Source organism: Echiichthys vipera, assembly GCF_963691815.1.
Source record: "Echiichthys vipera genome assembly, chromosome: 15".
NCBI classification, from domain to species: domain Eukaryota; kingdom Metazoa; phylum Chordata; class Actinopteri; order Perciformes; family Trachinidae; genus Echiichthys; species Echiichthys vipera.
In genome coordinates this window covers 8,830,303-8,849,116 of record NC_139840.1, presented here as the reverse complement: position 1 = coordinate 8,849,116, position 18,814 = coordinate 8,830,303, and positions in this window count along the sequence as shown.

The window sequence follows — 18,814 nt, the reverse complement described above, 5'->3', positions numbered from 1 at the left end:
ACCTGTTAGCGTGACACTCACAGTCCCCACTGGTTTGAGCTGGTTCTCAGCTGGTTCTCAGCTGGTTCGAGCTTTCTGAGACTGGTTTCGTAGACGAGAAGCCACCCTGTTGACAGAACAACACATATGTCCATTATAAGATTTCTGGGACCTTGTTGTTATCTCCCTTTATTATGGCAGGAGTTAAAAAGCGCCACAATCAGGTTAAAAGCTCACCAGCCGCCAGTCACACACCCACACAGACCTGCTACAGAGCAGCAGGCAGAGGCCCCCGCAGTGCAGCGGCGCTTCGACGTTAATCATCTCTCTTTGATTCATGTACAATATAGCTGTACCTCTATTTATAGTTGTAATCTGTAAGATTTTCCTCTAGTTATTAGTCTGCTAAATTACTATCTATCAAAGAGTGAATTAAAACAATGGTGATCATATGACCCACCAATGAAAGCACTTGTACTTTCTTCTTTGCAGAGTATGACAATATGTGTGTCTGTGGCTACATTCCCTCCCTGAATGCAAATGCACCACCATGTTAGTGACTTTACTGACAGCGGTTGGTCTTCTGGTGCAAGCTCATCCCTGTTGGTTATGCTGCGTTTCATTGTAATCGGAAATCGGGAACTTTCAACTTCTGATTCAGGCTTATAGTAAGGACAGAAGTGTGATAGGAACATATGTGTGTATGGATTTAAGAGGGTAACATATAGGGGACGGACTGCAAATAGAGAGGTGAATGTGTGTCAATAAAGTTTACAAAAGTGCAGAGCAATAAAATAAAAGTCAATTTGCATAGCAACTTGACAAGATGGAGGGCTCTGAAAGAACAATTACATTTTACGGCCAAAGAGGCTGCTAGAAACAACGTGTCTCAAATCTTACGGATTATGACTTTAAGTAATAACGAAAAGATTTGCCATGCTTAAACTGTCATGAACGGTACAGAGATAACACAAAAAAGACTCGACCCAATGCAGACACGGACACGGAATAAAAGTACAAACAAATGTTTAATATCAACTACAAACAAAATGTAAAACACTACAGGGAACCAGGAATACTATGAACCAGACAGTCGAGGAAAATCAGGAGCGAGGAGACGACGGACGATCAGGGAGACGGACGAGGAAACAGGAACACGCAAAACTATGGAGAAACAAAATACAAACAACGATTAAATATACTTATCGACGGGGAGCATGAAAACCACAAACGAGAAAGGAAAGCCAAATCCGAGGGGGGAATAGTTTACCAATGAAGGAATACAACGGTCCGGCGCTGCATGCCTGTCAGCTCAGGGTATTAGTAGTCATCAGGTGATTAGCGGAACAGGCTGCAGCTTGGGGGAAACACGCCTACCGAACCTAGACGACAAAAACAAGAGGGAGACACATGCAGGGAAACCCAAACAGAGGGAGACAAACTCACACAAAAGGAAGAGAGGAGGATACTGACAGAACCGAGTCTTGACATAAACTAAAATAATGTGTTATGTATAGAGTAGAGAGTGTCTTTTCTGTTGTCATTGCCATGAAGTGTGCATTCAAAACACAAAACTACATACTAAATAACACACCAAGAACAGTACTTTCCAAGAACAACTTGCTTGAGCGTTCCCCCCAAGAGCACACGTCCGTTCTTTGCTTTCTTGAGATTGAGAAACACAGACTGCCTTATGCTCTGTGTCAGTTTGCAATGCTGGGGAGAGGGGCATCACAAAGCAGTGGTTAGGAATCAGAGAGCTACTTACCTTGCGCACTGTTAGTGGCTGGGGATTAAACACCCACATGGGTTCAAAGTCGTTTTGCGGACACCCACAAATGTCCCTCATAGACCACAATCATTGTGAAAACAGAAAAGCCATGCAGAGGGCAGGGTCACTGCTGATACAGACACCACACTACTAGTGGGCCATAAGTGATGATTGACAGGAATCACATTTGAATTAGTTTATACATTGTTATTGAGGATAATAATACATATTATACCTTTAACCATCACACTCACGTACCATTTCACATATTAAATAGGATGCCATATTTTGTAAGATATTATACAAACCTGTTTCACAGTATGAAAGTGTAACTTCAACTCCTGGTGTGAGCCTAACTCCGCCCACTACATACTTTTGAAAAATGCAATAAAGTGTACAAGGGGCTAAGTGGGAGGCAGAGACAGGGCAAGGGGAAGGGAGGATTGCCCCCACCAAATTAGAGGGCGTTAACAATTTATAGTTTGATGATATTGAGATGTCCCACCCAGTCGATTCACCTTGGTATATGGACTTGCAGTAGAACTGGTTTAGATCGGTGGGGGCCATGTTGAGCCATTTTCAACCCATGAAGAAATGAGGAATTCCAATATTAACACCAGCACTGAGGTTTTCCCTCACAGGACAGTCATATGATTTAGTTGACATCTCAAAAATCATGTTTGCAGTGTGCAGTAACTCTTTCATAGAATGTCATATTTCTTAAGATATAAAGAAGTTCTGCACTGTGTTAAGTTTCCCTAATCATAAATTTGTAATAAAAATTTTGTTTTGGTGCAGCGCTTACTGTATTTAAATGTTTAAAGTTTAGAGTGTATAAGGGTTATGATGGCCTTTTTGTTCCATGCTCAATTATGTCTCATAAATTGTTGCAGTAATGTTTGAATTGATAAATTTTGTTTGGTACAAACTTGGTGCAAACCTTCACATTTGTTTTGTTTTTTACACCATAATGTATTAAAAATGTAAAAAGACACAAAGACTTTGAGGAAATCCACAGAAAAATTAATGTTGAAATATTTTCAGAGAGCACTTATGTTCTAAAAAAAAATGCTCAGAAACCTCTTCATTGTCAAAGCCATGGCAATCCAACAGGATTATCATCTTTTTAAACATTATTTTGGACACACAAGCATTCTCTGCATTTCACACTTTACAACTTCCTAGCTTTGAAAATGTCCTTGTTAGGGTGGAGTATGTGCAATGAAAAGAACTGGCAGAAACAAGTTTGATTGCACCGAATCTGTCAGGGAAGATCATTATCTCCTGAAAGTTTCCCACAGTGAGCAGCTGGGAAATTGTCAAAAGCCATCTTGTTGTGGATGCAAATGAACCTCTTTGAACTCCTCTTTATGTATGTAGGTGTTTATGGCTGTCAATCACCATTAAGGTTTTGAGAGGCTAGCAAATAGCGCAAATTCTCATTTCTAGTCACCTTCTGTTGTTTGGATGCTTCAATGCTGTAAAGGGATTTTGCCATACTTCTTTTAAACTTGGCTAAATATTATGATAAGGATATTAGTGCATATGATTTTAAATGATGAACCACTCGCAGAAGTGAACAGCCACTAATGCAATGTTGGCTTTGTTTTTTGTTCCTTGTTTTTTTAAAAATGGGATTTGTTTACATTAAGAAATAGATAAAATAACACCAGCCTCATTGGTTCCAATATATCTACTTTTTATCATGCAACGGCTGACAACCAACATTCAAATATGATCAAACACACATGGGAAAGGGTTGTATTCAGGTTATAAAGAAATGTCTAAAATCATTGAAGTAAAAAAATTTGAATCATGCAAACCCAAATTACCAGATTTTATTAAAACTTTGTAAAAGAAATACATTTTATGTGGGTTTTATGTAGGCTGGGGTAATGCAGGACAATAGCACCAGGACTGGAGCTCCATTTGTGATTTCTTTGTACCAATAATTTTCATATAAAGGTCACTAGATGCTGTTCACAGCAATACCAGTTCTTTTTTTGTTTTTTTGTGACTTATCTTTAACTTCTTATTAAAGAATGAATGTTTGTTGACTTAGTACAAGGGAACACATAATTCACATTACTCAGACACAAAAGTGTAAAACCCAATAAACATACTGTAAAATAAAAAGAAGACAAACTCTAAAGTTATATAGGCACGTGATTCTCAGTTTTCCCATGTTGACCCCAAGAAAGGTCGCATGGGGTGATATACACTGCACAAAAAAATAAAGGTAACACTCAAAGGGTAACAAGAATGAATGAAATATTCCATTTGAAAATCTATATTTCAATATAGGATGTGTGAAATGAGAATGATCAATGAAAATGAAAATCATTAACTCATGGAGGTCTGGATTCAGAATAATACTCAAAATAAAAGTGGAAAAAATAGATTACAGGCTGATCCCCTTCTGTGGAAATTCTTCAAGACAATGCAAAATGAGGATCAGTAGTGTGTGTGGCCTCCATGAGTCTGCATGCACTCCCTAAAATGTCTGGGCATGCTCCTGATGAGACAATGGATGTTCTCCAGAGGGATCTCCTCCCAGACCTGGACCAGGGCATTACTCAACTACTGGAAAGTCTGCGGTGCCACGTGGCATCGCTGGATGGAACTAGACTTGATGTCCCAGAGGTGCACGATTGGATTCAGGCCTGGGGAACGTGCAGGCCGTAGCATCGATGCCTTCTTCATGCAGGAACTGCTGACACACTCGAGCCTTGTCATGCATCAGAAGGAACCCAGGGCCCACTACACTGGCATATGGTCTGACAATGGGTCTGAGGATCTCATCCCAGTACCTAATGGCAGTCAGAGTACCTCTGGCTAGCACATGGAGGTCTGTGCATCCCTTTCAAAGATATGCCGCCCCAGAGTATCACTGACCAACCGCCAAACCAGTCATGCTGGACGATGTTACAGGCAGCAGAATGTTCTCCACGGCTTCTCCAGACTCTGTCCCGTCTGTCATGTGTGCTTAATGTCAACCTGCTTTCATCCGTGAAGAGCACAGGGCACCAATGGCGAATCTGCCAACCCGGTGTTCTCTGGCAAATGCTAATCGGGTTGCATGGTGTTGGGCTGTGAGCACAGGCCCCACTTGTGGATGTCGGGCCCTCATACCACCCTCATGAAGTCTGACCATATGAGCAGAAATATACACATTAGTGGCCTGCTGGAGGTCAGGAGTGCTCCTCCTGTTCCTCCTTGCACAAAGGAGCAGATAGCGGTCCTGTTGCTGGGTTGCTGTCCTCCGACGTCCTCCTCCACCACTCCTGGTGTACTGGCCTGTCTCCTGGCATCTCCTCCATGCTCTTGACACTGTGCTGGGAGAAACATCAAACCTTCTTGCTGCAGCGCATAGCAAGAAGGTCCTGGATGAGTTGCACTACCTGAGCAACATCTGTGGGTTCAAGACGCCGCCTCATGCTAGCTGTAGTGGTGAATGCAAGAGTGACCAAAATAATCCAGAAAATATCTAATTTCCACCTGTTCACTGTTCCACTTGCACAACAGCAGTTTAATTTGATTCACAATCAGTATTGCTTCATAACTGGACATGTCCATATCTCAGAAGAGTGATTAAGTTGGAGTTGCATCCTAATAATTATGTGTTCCCTTTAATTTTTTGAGCAGTACAATTCTGCTCTATGCTCTTTCTGACAGTTTTACAGTATAGGGCAATTGCTTGGCTCCCAGTGTATCAGCTTGCAGCAGAGTCAGGAGCGCGCCCGAGCACATGGCCATACAGAATGCGTGGCCAACTGCTCTTCCGATTGACTTCACATTCAATACTGCACTCCCTTGGATCCTCTGCAATATACATGCTAAGTGTCAAATCGATTGGAGGACAGTTCTTGGAATATGCAAGGTCAGTCATACATACATTCACACATACAAACAAAGGCAGACAGACATTCCTTCTGTTATAGTTAGATGATGTTGCTATAGCCTAACACTTATTTGCCTAATGGCACCAAATTTGTCATAGACATAATATCTACATAGTGCTCTGGGTATATGATATTTTTGTAATATAAGCCAAGCCCAACACCTGAGCAAACATTTTGGGACTGCTATAGCAAAACTGTGTGAAATTTCACAAATCCAATTTTATCCATTTGTAGGTGGAGAAGCAAAAAAACTAACAAATTTGGACTCAATTCAAAATAGTGAAAAATAGATCTGGGGCAGAATTTCTTTTTTCTGAGACTTACTGTTCAAATGTTACTGTCCAAAAATTTAATTTAAAAACAGTTAATTGTTACCATCTGGCCAAATTTCACCAAATTCAACACAAAGCATGTCATTGTTTACCCAGCAATACAGCCGCCAAGTGTTATCAAGATATGTGATTACTGACACACACACAGATGGATAGGGATTCCTTGCCATTGAAATAAAGTGGCCAGAAAGGGCATTCCCATTCAAATTAACGCAGCTAAAGTGTCAGTGGCGGCCATTTTTACGTGCATCTTCACCATGGAATGGGCCTCACAATTAATAATAAAATGAAATGTTAGCAGCATTACGCTTCCTTCAAAACTTAATTGCAAATTTCTTGTACACCTAAACACATCCAGACAAACTTTACAATACCCTGCATCAAATTTCATTTAATTAAATTATTAACATCCTTTGGTGCATCTTTGTACTACAAACTTAAAGCTGTAGACATAAAGCCTGAGTGCATTGGGAACCTCACGGGTGTCAGAGTAAACACATGGGCACAAATGCTTCCTGCTGAAGCACAGATTGACAGTTTTCCAGGATCTCTTTTTTCCACAACAACCTTTTAGATCATTTCACAAAAGATCTTTTGTATTTTCATACAATCATTTATAATCATGTATTCTTCCAGTGAAAAAAATCGGTTCCTGTCTTTCACACACTGACAAATTTACAAAGCTTCCCTGCAGTTCAGTTGACTCCTGTGCGGGAGATGGATGTGATAGAGGCTCCCTGATGTTTTGGTCCTGACATATTTGGAGCGCAAGACATATGGAGATTGTTGAACTCTGAATTTATACATTTTAACATTCTGACAGCCACTCAAATGTTTAAGTACAGAGTCAAAAAAAGTGCACTGGTAAGTTTAAATACAATTTCTAAACTGATATTTATTTGTGATGTGCATCATGAGGTTACAGTTACAGTTGTTTGGGGGGTATTGCATTGTTGATAAATTGCAAAAACACACTTGTCCTAATAATATATACCCAGAATTATGCTTAGGTGTGTATCCTCGAAAATACAGTAACCAAAAAAAGACTTGAATTGGCAAATATAGAATGTCTGAAGTTGACCCAGGGGAGAGATAAATGGTCCTTTAATGCTGAATATGCATCTGTTAATCTTCTGTTTATCCTCAGTGATAATTCTAGCCTACGATGCATTGTGTTTTTCTACCCCTGGTGCAAACTGAAGAGTGGGTTTACTCTGTGTTTCGTTCTTGCTTTGAAAAAGTTCAATATAACAATTCTCACTTTGAGTAACATCATTATCTCCTATAAATGCTTTTGTGCAGCTATGGATGTTTTATTTCTAATTATTTTGCATTAGAAATTCATATTTTTTGACAGAAACAGCAGAAAGAATGTGTTATCTTAACTTGTCTGTCAAGCTTTTACCTCAGATGTGTTTGAGTTTAGTCGTTCAATAACCGCTTATGACCTGCAAAGGTTAGACAACTAAAAGCACCAGCTTGAGAGACGCTAAAAGAGCTACATGACCGTAACAATTCATCACCTTGTTTTTGCCTTATAGTTGTTGAAGGAGGATTTTGGTATTTTTTTTACCTGGACCCTGTTTTCCCATGTATTTGTGTGACTCATGGACAGGTTGAAGTTGTGGCTTGTTGTGCTACAAATTCATGCTAACACTCCGGTCTATACACAGATGACTACTGCCAGCCAAAGAGGATAAGAAATCCTATACCAAAACACATTTTCCTGAAGAAAGGTGCTGTTCCAAGAGAAGAGAGCTGTAGTCAGAGTGGAGGTATGTCATTATCTAAAGTAGCTTTGTTGACCTGGGATCAGTACACATAAAAGTATGGCGCGGTAACTCCTCCATCTTTTCATAAAGTCAGAAACTTCTAATAACAATTTGAGTCGGTCAGTGGCAAAAACTTGACCTTTAGTGGACTTAACTAGTGCCTCAGTATTGCACTCTCAATGCTGGACCAATTTAAAAAAATGTTGTTCCAATTAGTCACTTAACTCTCTTGCTGGCTGTCTTCCAGAAACAAGTCACCTTGCAAGATTTTAGAACAAGGCTCCATGTTTTCTTGATGTCGTTAGACAATCAGAGCCTGACAGTGGCAAAAACAATCAAGCAAGTGGACATTCTTGACGGTACGTAATTGACCTGTGTGATTACATTGCTTCCTGGCTGCCAGCAGTGCTCTTGCTTAATACTGGACCAATTTAAACAAAACTACAAAAATAAATACCATTAGAAACTTAAGAATAACTTTTTTTTTTATGATTTTCCGATGACCAGCTCTCAAAGATAGATGTAGCTGTCTAGGAGCTGGTATGTTTGAAGTTTGTCCAAAGGAAGAGAGGAACCCAGGCAGGGGGCGATAGGAACAGAGACAGACTGACAGATGGAATGAGAGGCGCCAGTGATTCATAGCATGTCAAAGAGCCTTGTGATGGTGCGGAGGAAAAAAAGAGAACCTCGATCTCACCCCGAGAACAGTGGCATTGTTGTTCTCTTGTTGATTATTCCAACTACATGGGGTCTGCATGTTGATGTGAGGTGGTGTTAATGTTTGAACTAGTGCACCTTACATCTCAATTTTTAGCAACAAAGGGTAGTGGCATGGAATTACATTGGATGGATTTGTTTGCCATGCAAATAACAGGTAAAAAGGAACTTTGTTCGCTGGGTGCTTGTTGAGGTCATTGTGTTATTATATTGCACTCACAACAATCTAAATTATACAATGGGTAAGTATTTTTTTTTGTGTGTGGTGAAAATAATATTGAGAAAAAATACAATTGATTATAGCCACTTTAAACATAGAGCTTTTGGTTTTTTTTCTTATTTAAGTTTTTAAAAATAAATTCCTGAAAGGGGGGGTTATTAGTTTGTAGCAAACATTACTCAAACTGCATTTGGTACTCGTTTGTTTACAGCAGCACGTTGGTTTGTATGAGAGTGACTTGGTAATACAAGAACATGTCACCCAATGCAACAATGTGACTTATGTGTTTTTAATAGTGGGGTATATTAATTTCAATCATGTGGCTCTTTTAGACTTTCCAAAATGTTATCGGACCGAAACGCACAGATTCTGCCAGTGAGACAAGTCCTTTTGAGGAGGTTGTGATGCTCAACACTATTTATTGTCCGTTGTACAGCTGCCACATAGTGGCAACAGAGTAGGCTACAGCACATCAAGGCGGAGCCTATGACGTCAACACGGCTTGATTTGATTAGCCAGTAAGTGTATTTGTAAGCCACAAAGCTTGACATCAGAGTGAGTCCCGCAAATGGCGCTAATAGGCTAATCGCTGGTGCTGATTTGGCCCATCTGTGTTTTAAACCGAGAAAGCACAGTTGGCCAACATTGCCAGACAAAGCAATAAACTCTGTGAAGTGGGTGGATTCTAAGGTCTGGACCCCTTCCCTAGTTTCTACCCCCTACTTCCTGCACCCTCGTCAGATCAAATCCATCTTTGAACTCGGCCTTCATTTTGATCTCACCTACACACCTGTGTCATGACTGCATCAAGCACACACACGCACACGCACACGCACACGCACACGCACACGCACACGCACACACACACACACACACACACACACAGATTCACAAGACAAAAACAATACCAGCATCGCAGTCACAGCTGTTAATGAGCTGTATCTTAAGTCATAGAGTGTGGTCTATACCTACTCTAGAAAGTGTCCTGAGATAACTTTTGTTATGATTTGGCACTATAAATAAAATTTAATTGAGTTGAATTGAAATTGAATTGAATTAAATTATCTGCACAGGCAATACTTGTAAGTTTGATCATGTGATTCTTATTTTTGGCCTTTGGTAAGAAAACGCACAGATTATTGTTTGCCTTCCAATACAAAAATGTGAAACCACACGCTACAGATAGCCAATAAATGCTGTCTAACCGATAGATAATAATTCTATATTCCAGTGCTGTGATATAAGCAGAAAGATATTAGCCACTGAGGTACTTTAGAACTTTAACTGATACTTCAAATTCCTTACAAACTGTAATATTGCTGTGTAATTGCAGAATAAATAGCTTCTCTCTCCAATCCAACTTCAGATTGCAATCCTTTTTTCAAACACAGTCAGGCCAATCGACAGCACAATTGATTTCCTGATTAATGTCCCGGCCCACCTATAGCATTGAAGCCTCAAGACATAATTTCCTCGTGAGCATGATCAATAGCCGCATCAACATAAATAAATGCTGGAAGAAAAGACATTTAGTTTAGTTAGGGCACCGTGTAAAAAAAACCTAAGTAATAGCTATTTACAAAGTGCCTGCTGGGACAACTTAACAAAAAAGTAACAGGAGAAAATATAATTTAAACAAACAATAAGACATTCAAGGTTTGTAAATTATGCTAAATGCTCTCTTACATAAGGCTTTGTGTTGAGCGGAAACACGATATAGGCAGTCAGGTCAGGTGAAAAGTGAAGAAAGAAGTGCAAGCTCGACCTGCGTGTAACATTTGCTGGTGCTACATGGAGGCAGGGAAGTTGGCTCAGTGCTGGACTGCTGACCTTCCCCTAACTTGCCTTTACACGATGAGCAGAGATAAAATATGTAGCAGGCAGTCATCTAATTTTAGCTCCCAGCTCTTCCATCATCACTTTCTAAGTTTTGTGCTTAAATAAGGTCTCTTGAACTCATCATCATCTCCTGAGTATATTATAAGGTAATGTCTACAGTAATACAGTTATGTGGTTAAAAAGATTGGCCTGAAAAGGTTAAATTCTAGGTCAGAAAACAAAAGGGAGAACATATAATGTGATTTCAATAGCAGCTTTAAAGGTTGTATTCTCTAATGCACAATGATTTTCAAATTTTCACTGAACGCTTCCAACATGGAAACTTCCAGAGTCATTTATTGTTGCAGTCTCTGGTGTTGTAAAGGAACCCTAAACAAAAACGGTGATTCATTTGTAGTATGCCCAAGACCAGTGTTGGTTCCAGTCACTGATGACTTTGAGAGAATAATTAAAGTGTGGGCTGAGTGTTGCTCGGGGATATTTTACATGCAGTAGAAGGGATGGGACGGGGAAGCGGCCAGAGATATTGATTACTGCTGGGATTACAGCACCATGAGCATCGCTCTCAGTCCAACAATGTAATCATCAGCCTTCTACTTGTAATGCGCAGGTCGCCACAGCCTCACCAGGGAAAGGAAAGAGAAAGGCAAAAGGAGAAGTGCAAGTGGACGCTGAACAGATGGATAATGTTTCATCTGCCATTGTCCTTCAACTCTTGATGAATCTATGGGTGAAATTTGCAGACTGGGAATTCGTTTTCAAAGAGGGGTTAAGGGAGTTGTGTCACACAGTAATTGCTTGGATATCAGCGCCTGGTGTGTATTTATTGTCTAAAATATATTTTGGAAATAATTGTTTTGTCTAGCACCTGCTCTGTTAAATGAATAACACCAGTTCCTGTGGAATAAGGCTGTATTCCTGTGGAATAAGAGTTTAAGCCGATTGTTTCTCCTTTGCTCAGTGACTGTCACCATGTCTGCTAGCTTTAGATTGGATTCAGGCAATGCATTGATGTAAGTTGACAGATACTTTAAAAGAAAAAACTCCTCTTTGCAAGTTTGTATTCAAAATGCGTGACAGTGCTGATCCAGCAGTTTTCCCTCACTTTTAGACAAATGTCTTTTGCATATCTCTAACTATCAACTTCCTCATTGAGAGCTGCATTACATCCATCATACACCCAGATGCCTTTCAAGATTTTATTTTAAAAATGTTTTTAACTACAAAGTGTAACCTCCAACTCCCCCCTCTCTACCTTCAGCATTGCATCAGTAGCTTTATTTTTCATTACTGTGATGCATTTGTTGTGTAGGAACAGTCAGTAAGTTGCTTCATCACAATCTCAATCGTTTTTTGTCTTACGTAAGAGGTAATAGAGATTGTAGTACACAAAAAACAACAAAGGCAGTATAAGAGATGCTATCACAATGCACATTAAAATGTATTTTTTAAGAAATATGAATAGGGAAAAAATGCATGTTAATACCAGATGTAAATGCGCTCAGAACACATAATGAACATAATTCAATCTAATCCGCAAGACTAAAAAGTCATGTTGATCTGCTGATTCTTCTTTGCTGAATTTCAATAACTGAAATCTAAAGCAGGATCAGCAATTTACATTTTACCACATAGCCTTAGTGTGGTACATTCCCAAAAAATATGGGTGTCATATCACTCTTGATACCATGTAGCCTATTTTCTAAAAAAGAGATCCTGATCTTTAGGAATCAAGACTAAATTGTGACCTTAAAAAGCCAAATGATGTATTTGGGGAATTGTGAAACCCCTATTTAGTCTTTCCTCGCAAAAGGTGATTTAAAAAAAGAATGAGGCCCCATCCTTTGACCTGGGTTGACCAGGCAAGTTCCTACTAACTACTGTACATATCTATCTGTTCTCATGAACAGGTTTTCATGATATTGTAAGAAAAATTCTGCGTAAAATTGTGTATGATATCCTACAAAGCGGTGAATGGAAGTCACCAAAACTACCATTACATGACCAGTTTCAGCCTTCAAAAGTTGACAGGGTTAGCCATCAAAACGACTCGGTTTGGATTAAAGAAATGTCAAGGTTTGGATAAGTACCTCTGGAAACCACCTGAACTGCAACGGGCTAACAAACCGTGCTTGCCCAGCTGAAAGTCCCGGGTTTTGAGACCCATCCACCACCGCAGGCTGCTTTTAATACCTGGAATACACACAAATTACAGTGCATTGCATTCTTCAGTTACAAAAAATTCACACTGCATTAACTGATTTCAACGCAATAAGCTGTAAACAGAAGCCCAATACCCACTTTTAGCTCTGTCTCGGTCTCCATCAACTCCCTAGAAAAGGGTTTAGCTGCTAACTCTTTCTCACTGCTGTTTGGTGATCTTGTGCAATGAATTTAAGAGATTGTATACTTAAGATAGCTGCCTACTGTTGGTGGAAAAAACATTGATTCTAGCCATGAAACATAACCAAAATAGTAAAGCAGGGGTTGATAATTCTTTGTGGGTTCATCAGAATGACCCCTTTCACATTACACATAGTCATTTGATCCAAGTATTTATAACAGCAGCTTTAAGTCACATAACAAATCATGTGATGTCACATTATTACATAAACACATTTAAGATACATTTGATTACATAGATAGTTCACCTCTTGAGATTTAAAGTCACATTTGTCATTGTAGGGTAAAAAAAATCCTATATAAATATTTGACATTATTGTGGACGCTGCACAGTCACCTATGTAATTATTCTTTGTTTGAATGCACTTGCACTTTGAGGAGAAAACGCTCTTGAGACGGTCAAGGGTATTTCTTGCAGTTCTTTGAGGTGCCGTAGCCCTGGGGCGTCCCTTGAAACAACTCCCCATCTCAGGCACAGAAGCCAGGACATGTGAAGTAAGCGGGCCAGGTGACATCATGGTGTTCCTGTCTTCTCCTTGCAAAGTGTCACACTTGCCAACTGTCTAGCAAACTTTCTGCAACTTCTTGACATGGATTATTATATAAATGGTACTGCTAAGGTCAAAGTGCGCTGGAGTGGAAGTTGTAACACTTCTTAGTATGAGAGCTTACCTGTGGCTTTATATCTGGAAAGTAGCACCGCTCACTGCTCCAAATCTTGAATAGTGTATTGGGTGCACAACAGTGGCAAGGGAAAAAAAGAAAAAAGGAACACTGGCACTCAAAAATAAATAGTCTTGTTATTAAACAAACATAAAGCCATCATCAGCATGATTTTTTTGCCCACAATAAAGAAGACAGTTTATCTGTGAGTGCCGGTGTTTCTTTTTATAATATCTGCCCATAAAAAAGACTTCTCTTTATGCGCTTACTCTGTACACAGCAGTACATTCTTTCTCTGTATGCCCACAAAATTATTACAAAGTGTTTGTCTTCTATTAAGGTTTGTATGTGTCTTGCATGCTGGGACATATTTGGATCTCTCACCAGATGGCAGCTACCAGTTGGTTTATCATCGTCAAGAAGAGACAACAGTCCATGCTGTCGATACTCAATCGAGTCATGCCTGGTGGTGATGGTGGGGGTGGGGGTGGGGATCTGGACTTGATCCTGGATAATGACACCATCCAGCCTCATATGGGGAAAAGTGCAGACTACTTTCCCTCAGGGCAGTGGACGGGGAGGTTGATAATCCTCTCTGTGGCTCCCATCTGACTGAATAGGATGACCAAGGAAACTGTGGGTGTTTCTATGGTTGTTTAAAGATACAAATAGAGACTTTTAAACCCCTTAATACTATTGATATTATTCATGCAAAGAAGAAAAGGCAAAGAGCTAAGAGCTAAAACACAGAGATGATCAAAAGTCACTTTTCGCAAGTCCAAGTCAAGTCTCAAGTCTGTGAGGGAAGCAGCAAATCCTTATCAAGTCTCTTCAGGTTTTAATAAATAATAATATAGAGTTTGAGTGCATGTTAATGTATAATTACATAAGGTCTCAACTAATGACAGCTTATAATCTCCTGTAAATAAACAATGTTTGCTGCTTCCTTTACCTGGAACTAATTACAGACACGCCTGAAACTTCAGGTCCAGCTCTCATTGGGTGCTTTTAACGTCATTTTAAATAACTTGGAGGCAGACTCATCAGGCTGTAAATATTCTGTAAGATATATTCATGATTATGGTTGATTAATTTGCTATATATTTACTGCTCTCACTTGTTTCATTGGCATGTATTTTGTATTGGCTGCTCATTGTGTTTCTCAGAAACGTTAGTCGTGCTGCTGCCTGTCTTGGCCAGATTAAGATTGTTAATGTCAGCAAGCTTTATAATTAATAAATAATTCCTCTTGCCTATCAATTGGAGTGTAATGGTAAGCTAATAAGGCAGTTGTTAACGATAGCATTACATGGTCAACAATAAATCTGTAACGTAAACGTAAAATTAATAATGAACATGTATTTCTCTTGGTTTAACAGCTATCTAGCAGATAGTGGCAGCACCAGCAAGCAAACACTAAACGATCGCCAATCTTAAAGTTAATCACTCACAAAGCTAACATAAGTAGCAAGATAACCCCAAAGCAATTTTAGTCAAAATCAACTGGACTTGGTTATTTGTCTAGGAAGACGTTTCACCTCTCATCCAAGAGGCTTCATCAGTTCATGTACGCATCTGACCAGGCTGGGACTGGTCCAACTAACTGGTGTGTCCAGGTATTTAACCTTTCACAAGGCCGATGATGTCACTGGGAACCTTTTTGCTCCAAGTGCCAATGACCGTTGTTAGAGTGACAGTCGTTGGTGGAAAGTAGGTTTCGACTTTGTCAGTGCTCTATTGAGTCTTAACAACAGTCGTTAGAGTCACAGAAGGCATTTGTGAACAGTTGTTCTTTGAGGTTAGATGGTTGAATCTCCTGAAGGGATGAAAGGGCAGTATTGTAAATTGGAGATAAGTGGTGTCTCAGACCTCCTCATCTTTTAAGCGATGGTAACGTTGATAGTTTATGCAACTGAGCTTAACACACAGACTTTGTATTTGGTGATTCTTTTGTATTAGCTTTAAGAGAAGTTATTAAAGCTAAACAATATGACGATAACTAGATGCGTAAAGTTACACATGGTGGGGGAAAACGTTTACGCTCCAGAAGGTACATAATTAAAAATATTGTGCACAAGTCTTATATCTCAAGTCCGAGTCGAGTCTTAAGTCTTTGGGGGGGCGAGTCCTATTTAGGTTCAAGTCTCATTTGTGTGCGACGAGTCTGAGTCTCAAACTCGTGTCCCGATCTCTGCTAAAACTTCACTCTTATCTTCCTTTAAAATTAATACGGTTATACAAATTTGGCAAAAAGTGTGTCTCTGAACTCACTCAACAAAACAGACAACAAAAAGGGCTCCTCAAAAACATAACACTAATTCAAGCTGAAGTACACCAAGAATGTAAGCACCAGTAATTGTGTTGGGTCACCCCTTACAGATGCCAGTCAGTGAGATTACACTATTTGTTTAAATACGGCCTGGTCAAAAGGATAAACTCAAATCAAACGGAACTGAATTGCCACCTCAGTTTCCACCATTTGTGTGTTTGCACTGGCAGCAGAAAACAAGGACAACTGGCACAATATTGACAATCATCAAACACAGATGTTCAAACCCATGCAAAGGTATTGCTGCTTATTTGGTTGCGGTCCAATGTGCAGAATTAGATAAGAAAACTAAAAAATGAAAACAATGATTATTCAGTCATATGATCAGAACCAAAGAGTGGAGTTTTCAGCAGGCTCTCACAATGTGCAGCGAGTTTCCTGCTTGCAAAACATTCCTGTGTAGAAGGTTTAATCACTTCTGTGTTAACAACCAGGGTACATTGCAATTTGGCATCAATAATTGCTCTCCTTAATGCAACACAATGAATCTGTTGTTTGTGAAACTGAGCAAAGCATCCAATTCATGCTTGATCTGCTCTCTGAAAGACTAAAAAGCGGGAGTGTGAATTCCTTTGTTTAGGGAAAAGAGTGTCTGCAGGGCTTCTCTGAGATGGCAGTTGTCATTGAAGGAGTAGAGAGAGATAACCTGGGGGCCTGCTGATAAGTGAATCTAAAGACCTCAATAAAGCCCAAGCCAGGAGAGGAAGAAGGCGCAGTCAGGTATTAGTCCATCCATCATTTCCTTCACCCGATCGGAGAGTACAAAAATATACCACTCTCATCTAATCTGCCTAGTTCTCTCTATCTTTGTCATTCTTGGCTTCTGATAACCAGCAGAGGCTAATCCCCGGATCATTGATGACTAGAGGTGGTGGGCGGGATGGGTTTACGACTGGAGGGTCTTATTCTGCAGTGCTAAAGGGAAAAATAAATAAAATCTAACCCTCTTTTTTTCGTATGTATTATAATCTCACCCCAAGTTTATTATCTAATCTGAACCATTTACTTTGTTATTGTTTCGCTTCTCTATTTGGTTACCACTGATTTTACTGGCTTATTTAAATACAGACATTTTAAGTACATGGCATCCTTAGAATTTTCCTTAAAGTTGTGGTCAACTTGATTTATCTATAACATGGAATATATGACTTCATGACCTACCACCAAAATTAAAATATGGAAAAGGTGTGTGTGTGTGTGTGTGTGTGTGTGTGCGTGCGTGTGCGTGTGTCTGTGTGTGTGTGTGTGTGTGTGTGTGTACACCTTTTTCTGATGTTGCTGGTTTACATCCCCTTGTCAAATCAACTGCAAGGTGTCGTTAACAAGAACTCTAAAATTACTGTCAGATCAGCTTAATAATAAATAATTAAGTCCTCAAAAGAGCATACAAGATGATCAATGACCACAAATATGTCTTTTATACTACAACTACTTTCACACGATGACATCAGGAATTTGTTCACCAGTATGGTATATCAAACAAATAGGAAGTATACTGATAAATGCACATGCATCGTTACCATTTTTGACATAATGCCTTTGTGGTGTTAGTTTATCTTGGTCAGCTATAGACTGGCCACTGCTCCTAATAATCCCTGTGCATGTCTTTCTAACATATTTGTATTTTTAGATTGTTTTGTATGTGTGTAAATGACAGCAGTCAACAGTGCACAATGTTAACAAAGAAAGCACTTTGAATTGAATGAATGTTTTCAGGGCCTTTAATGAGGCTTACAACAACACTAAAATAAAAAAAATGGCTATCATAATAAGCAGATATATAAAGTCTTAGAAAATATCGTAGATATCTTATCAATGTGATTTCAGCTTCAGTGCATATACTTGCTATTGGCAGCATCGGGCTGCCAAGACAACACAAAAAGATTGTTTTGAAGTTCTGTCAAAAGAGAGATGTCAAGGAAAAACAACAAATCGAAACTTAACATGAGGCTAAAAAGTATGAAATTACAAAACAATCACTCATGCAGCCATGGTGGCAAAATACCTGACAATACCTGATAATGACTCATTCATTCGAGCAAAAATCAAGTGCAACAAGTCTGATTTTGTGCTAACATCACTTTGCTGTAATGTCTGCAGTGTGTGTCTTAGTATTCGGCTGTCAAAGTGGCACTGGACAAATTGTGGAGCAAATGGAACACAAACAAATGAGTGAACATGTCTGGCAAGCATTATGATGGCATTTAATGATGGATGAGTCAGACTTTTATTTGACATCAAAGTTGCAGGAATGTGCTGTTTCAGGATGGGCAAATGTTTTTCTAATAAAAAAGTAAAAAGTAAATCAGATTTGTTTTATTGCATAGTTGCAAATGTGCCGAAACATGTTGCAGTAAATGAAAGCAAGATAAGATTTGTGGTCATGGGCTCTAATGACTTTCAGTACATCTTCTATCTTATATGACATATACAGTATATTTACTCTGTTATACAGTACACATACTGTTCCTTCTTTGCTTTTACCCTCATTACTGATGGAAGAGCTCTGGTCTCATTCAAATTACATGGTGGCGAGATGAGGAGAAAATTATTTAAACTGTGCTGTTTTTATTTTACTCTTGATTAAACTGGATTTTTAATACATTGTCATCCTTACTTTGCTACTGACCCTTAGAGCATCTATGAGACTTATGATTTTCTAATCTTAAACAACTGGTTTAATTTGTATTTTAACTCTTTAAAATGTAGTCAGTTTATTCTTGAGATAACCTGATAGAGAATTGTTCTTCAATTGCTTTACTTGTATAAGATGTCAATTAATTTAAATATATTTGGCAGACCACAAAGCCTATACTGCTTTTTGGCCATTGTGGTACAAAATCCATGTGTTTTTACACAGTCCATTAGTGCTATACTGTACAAATAT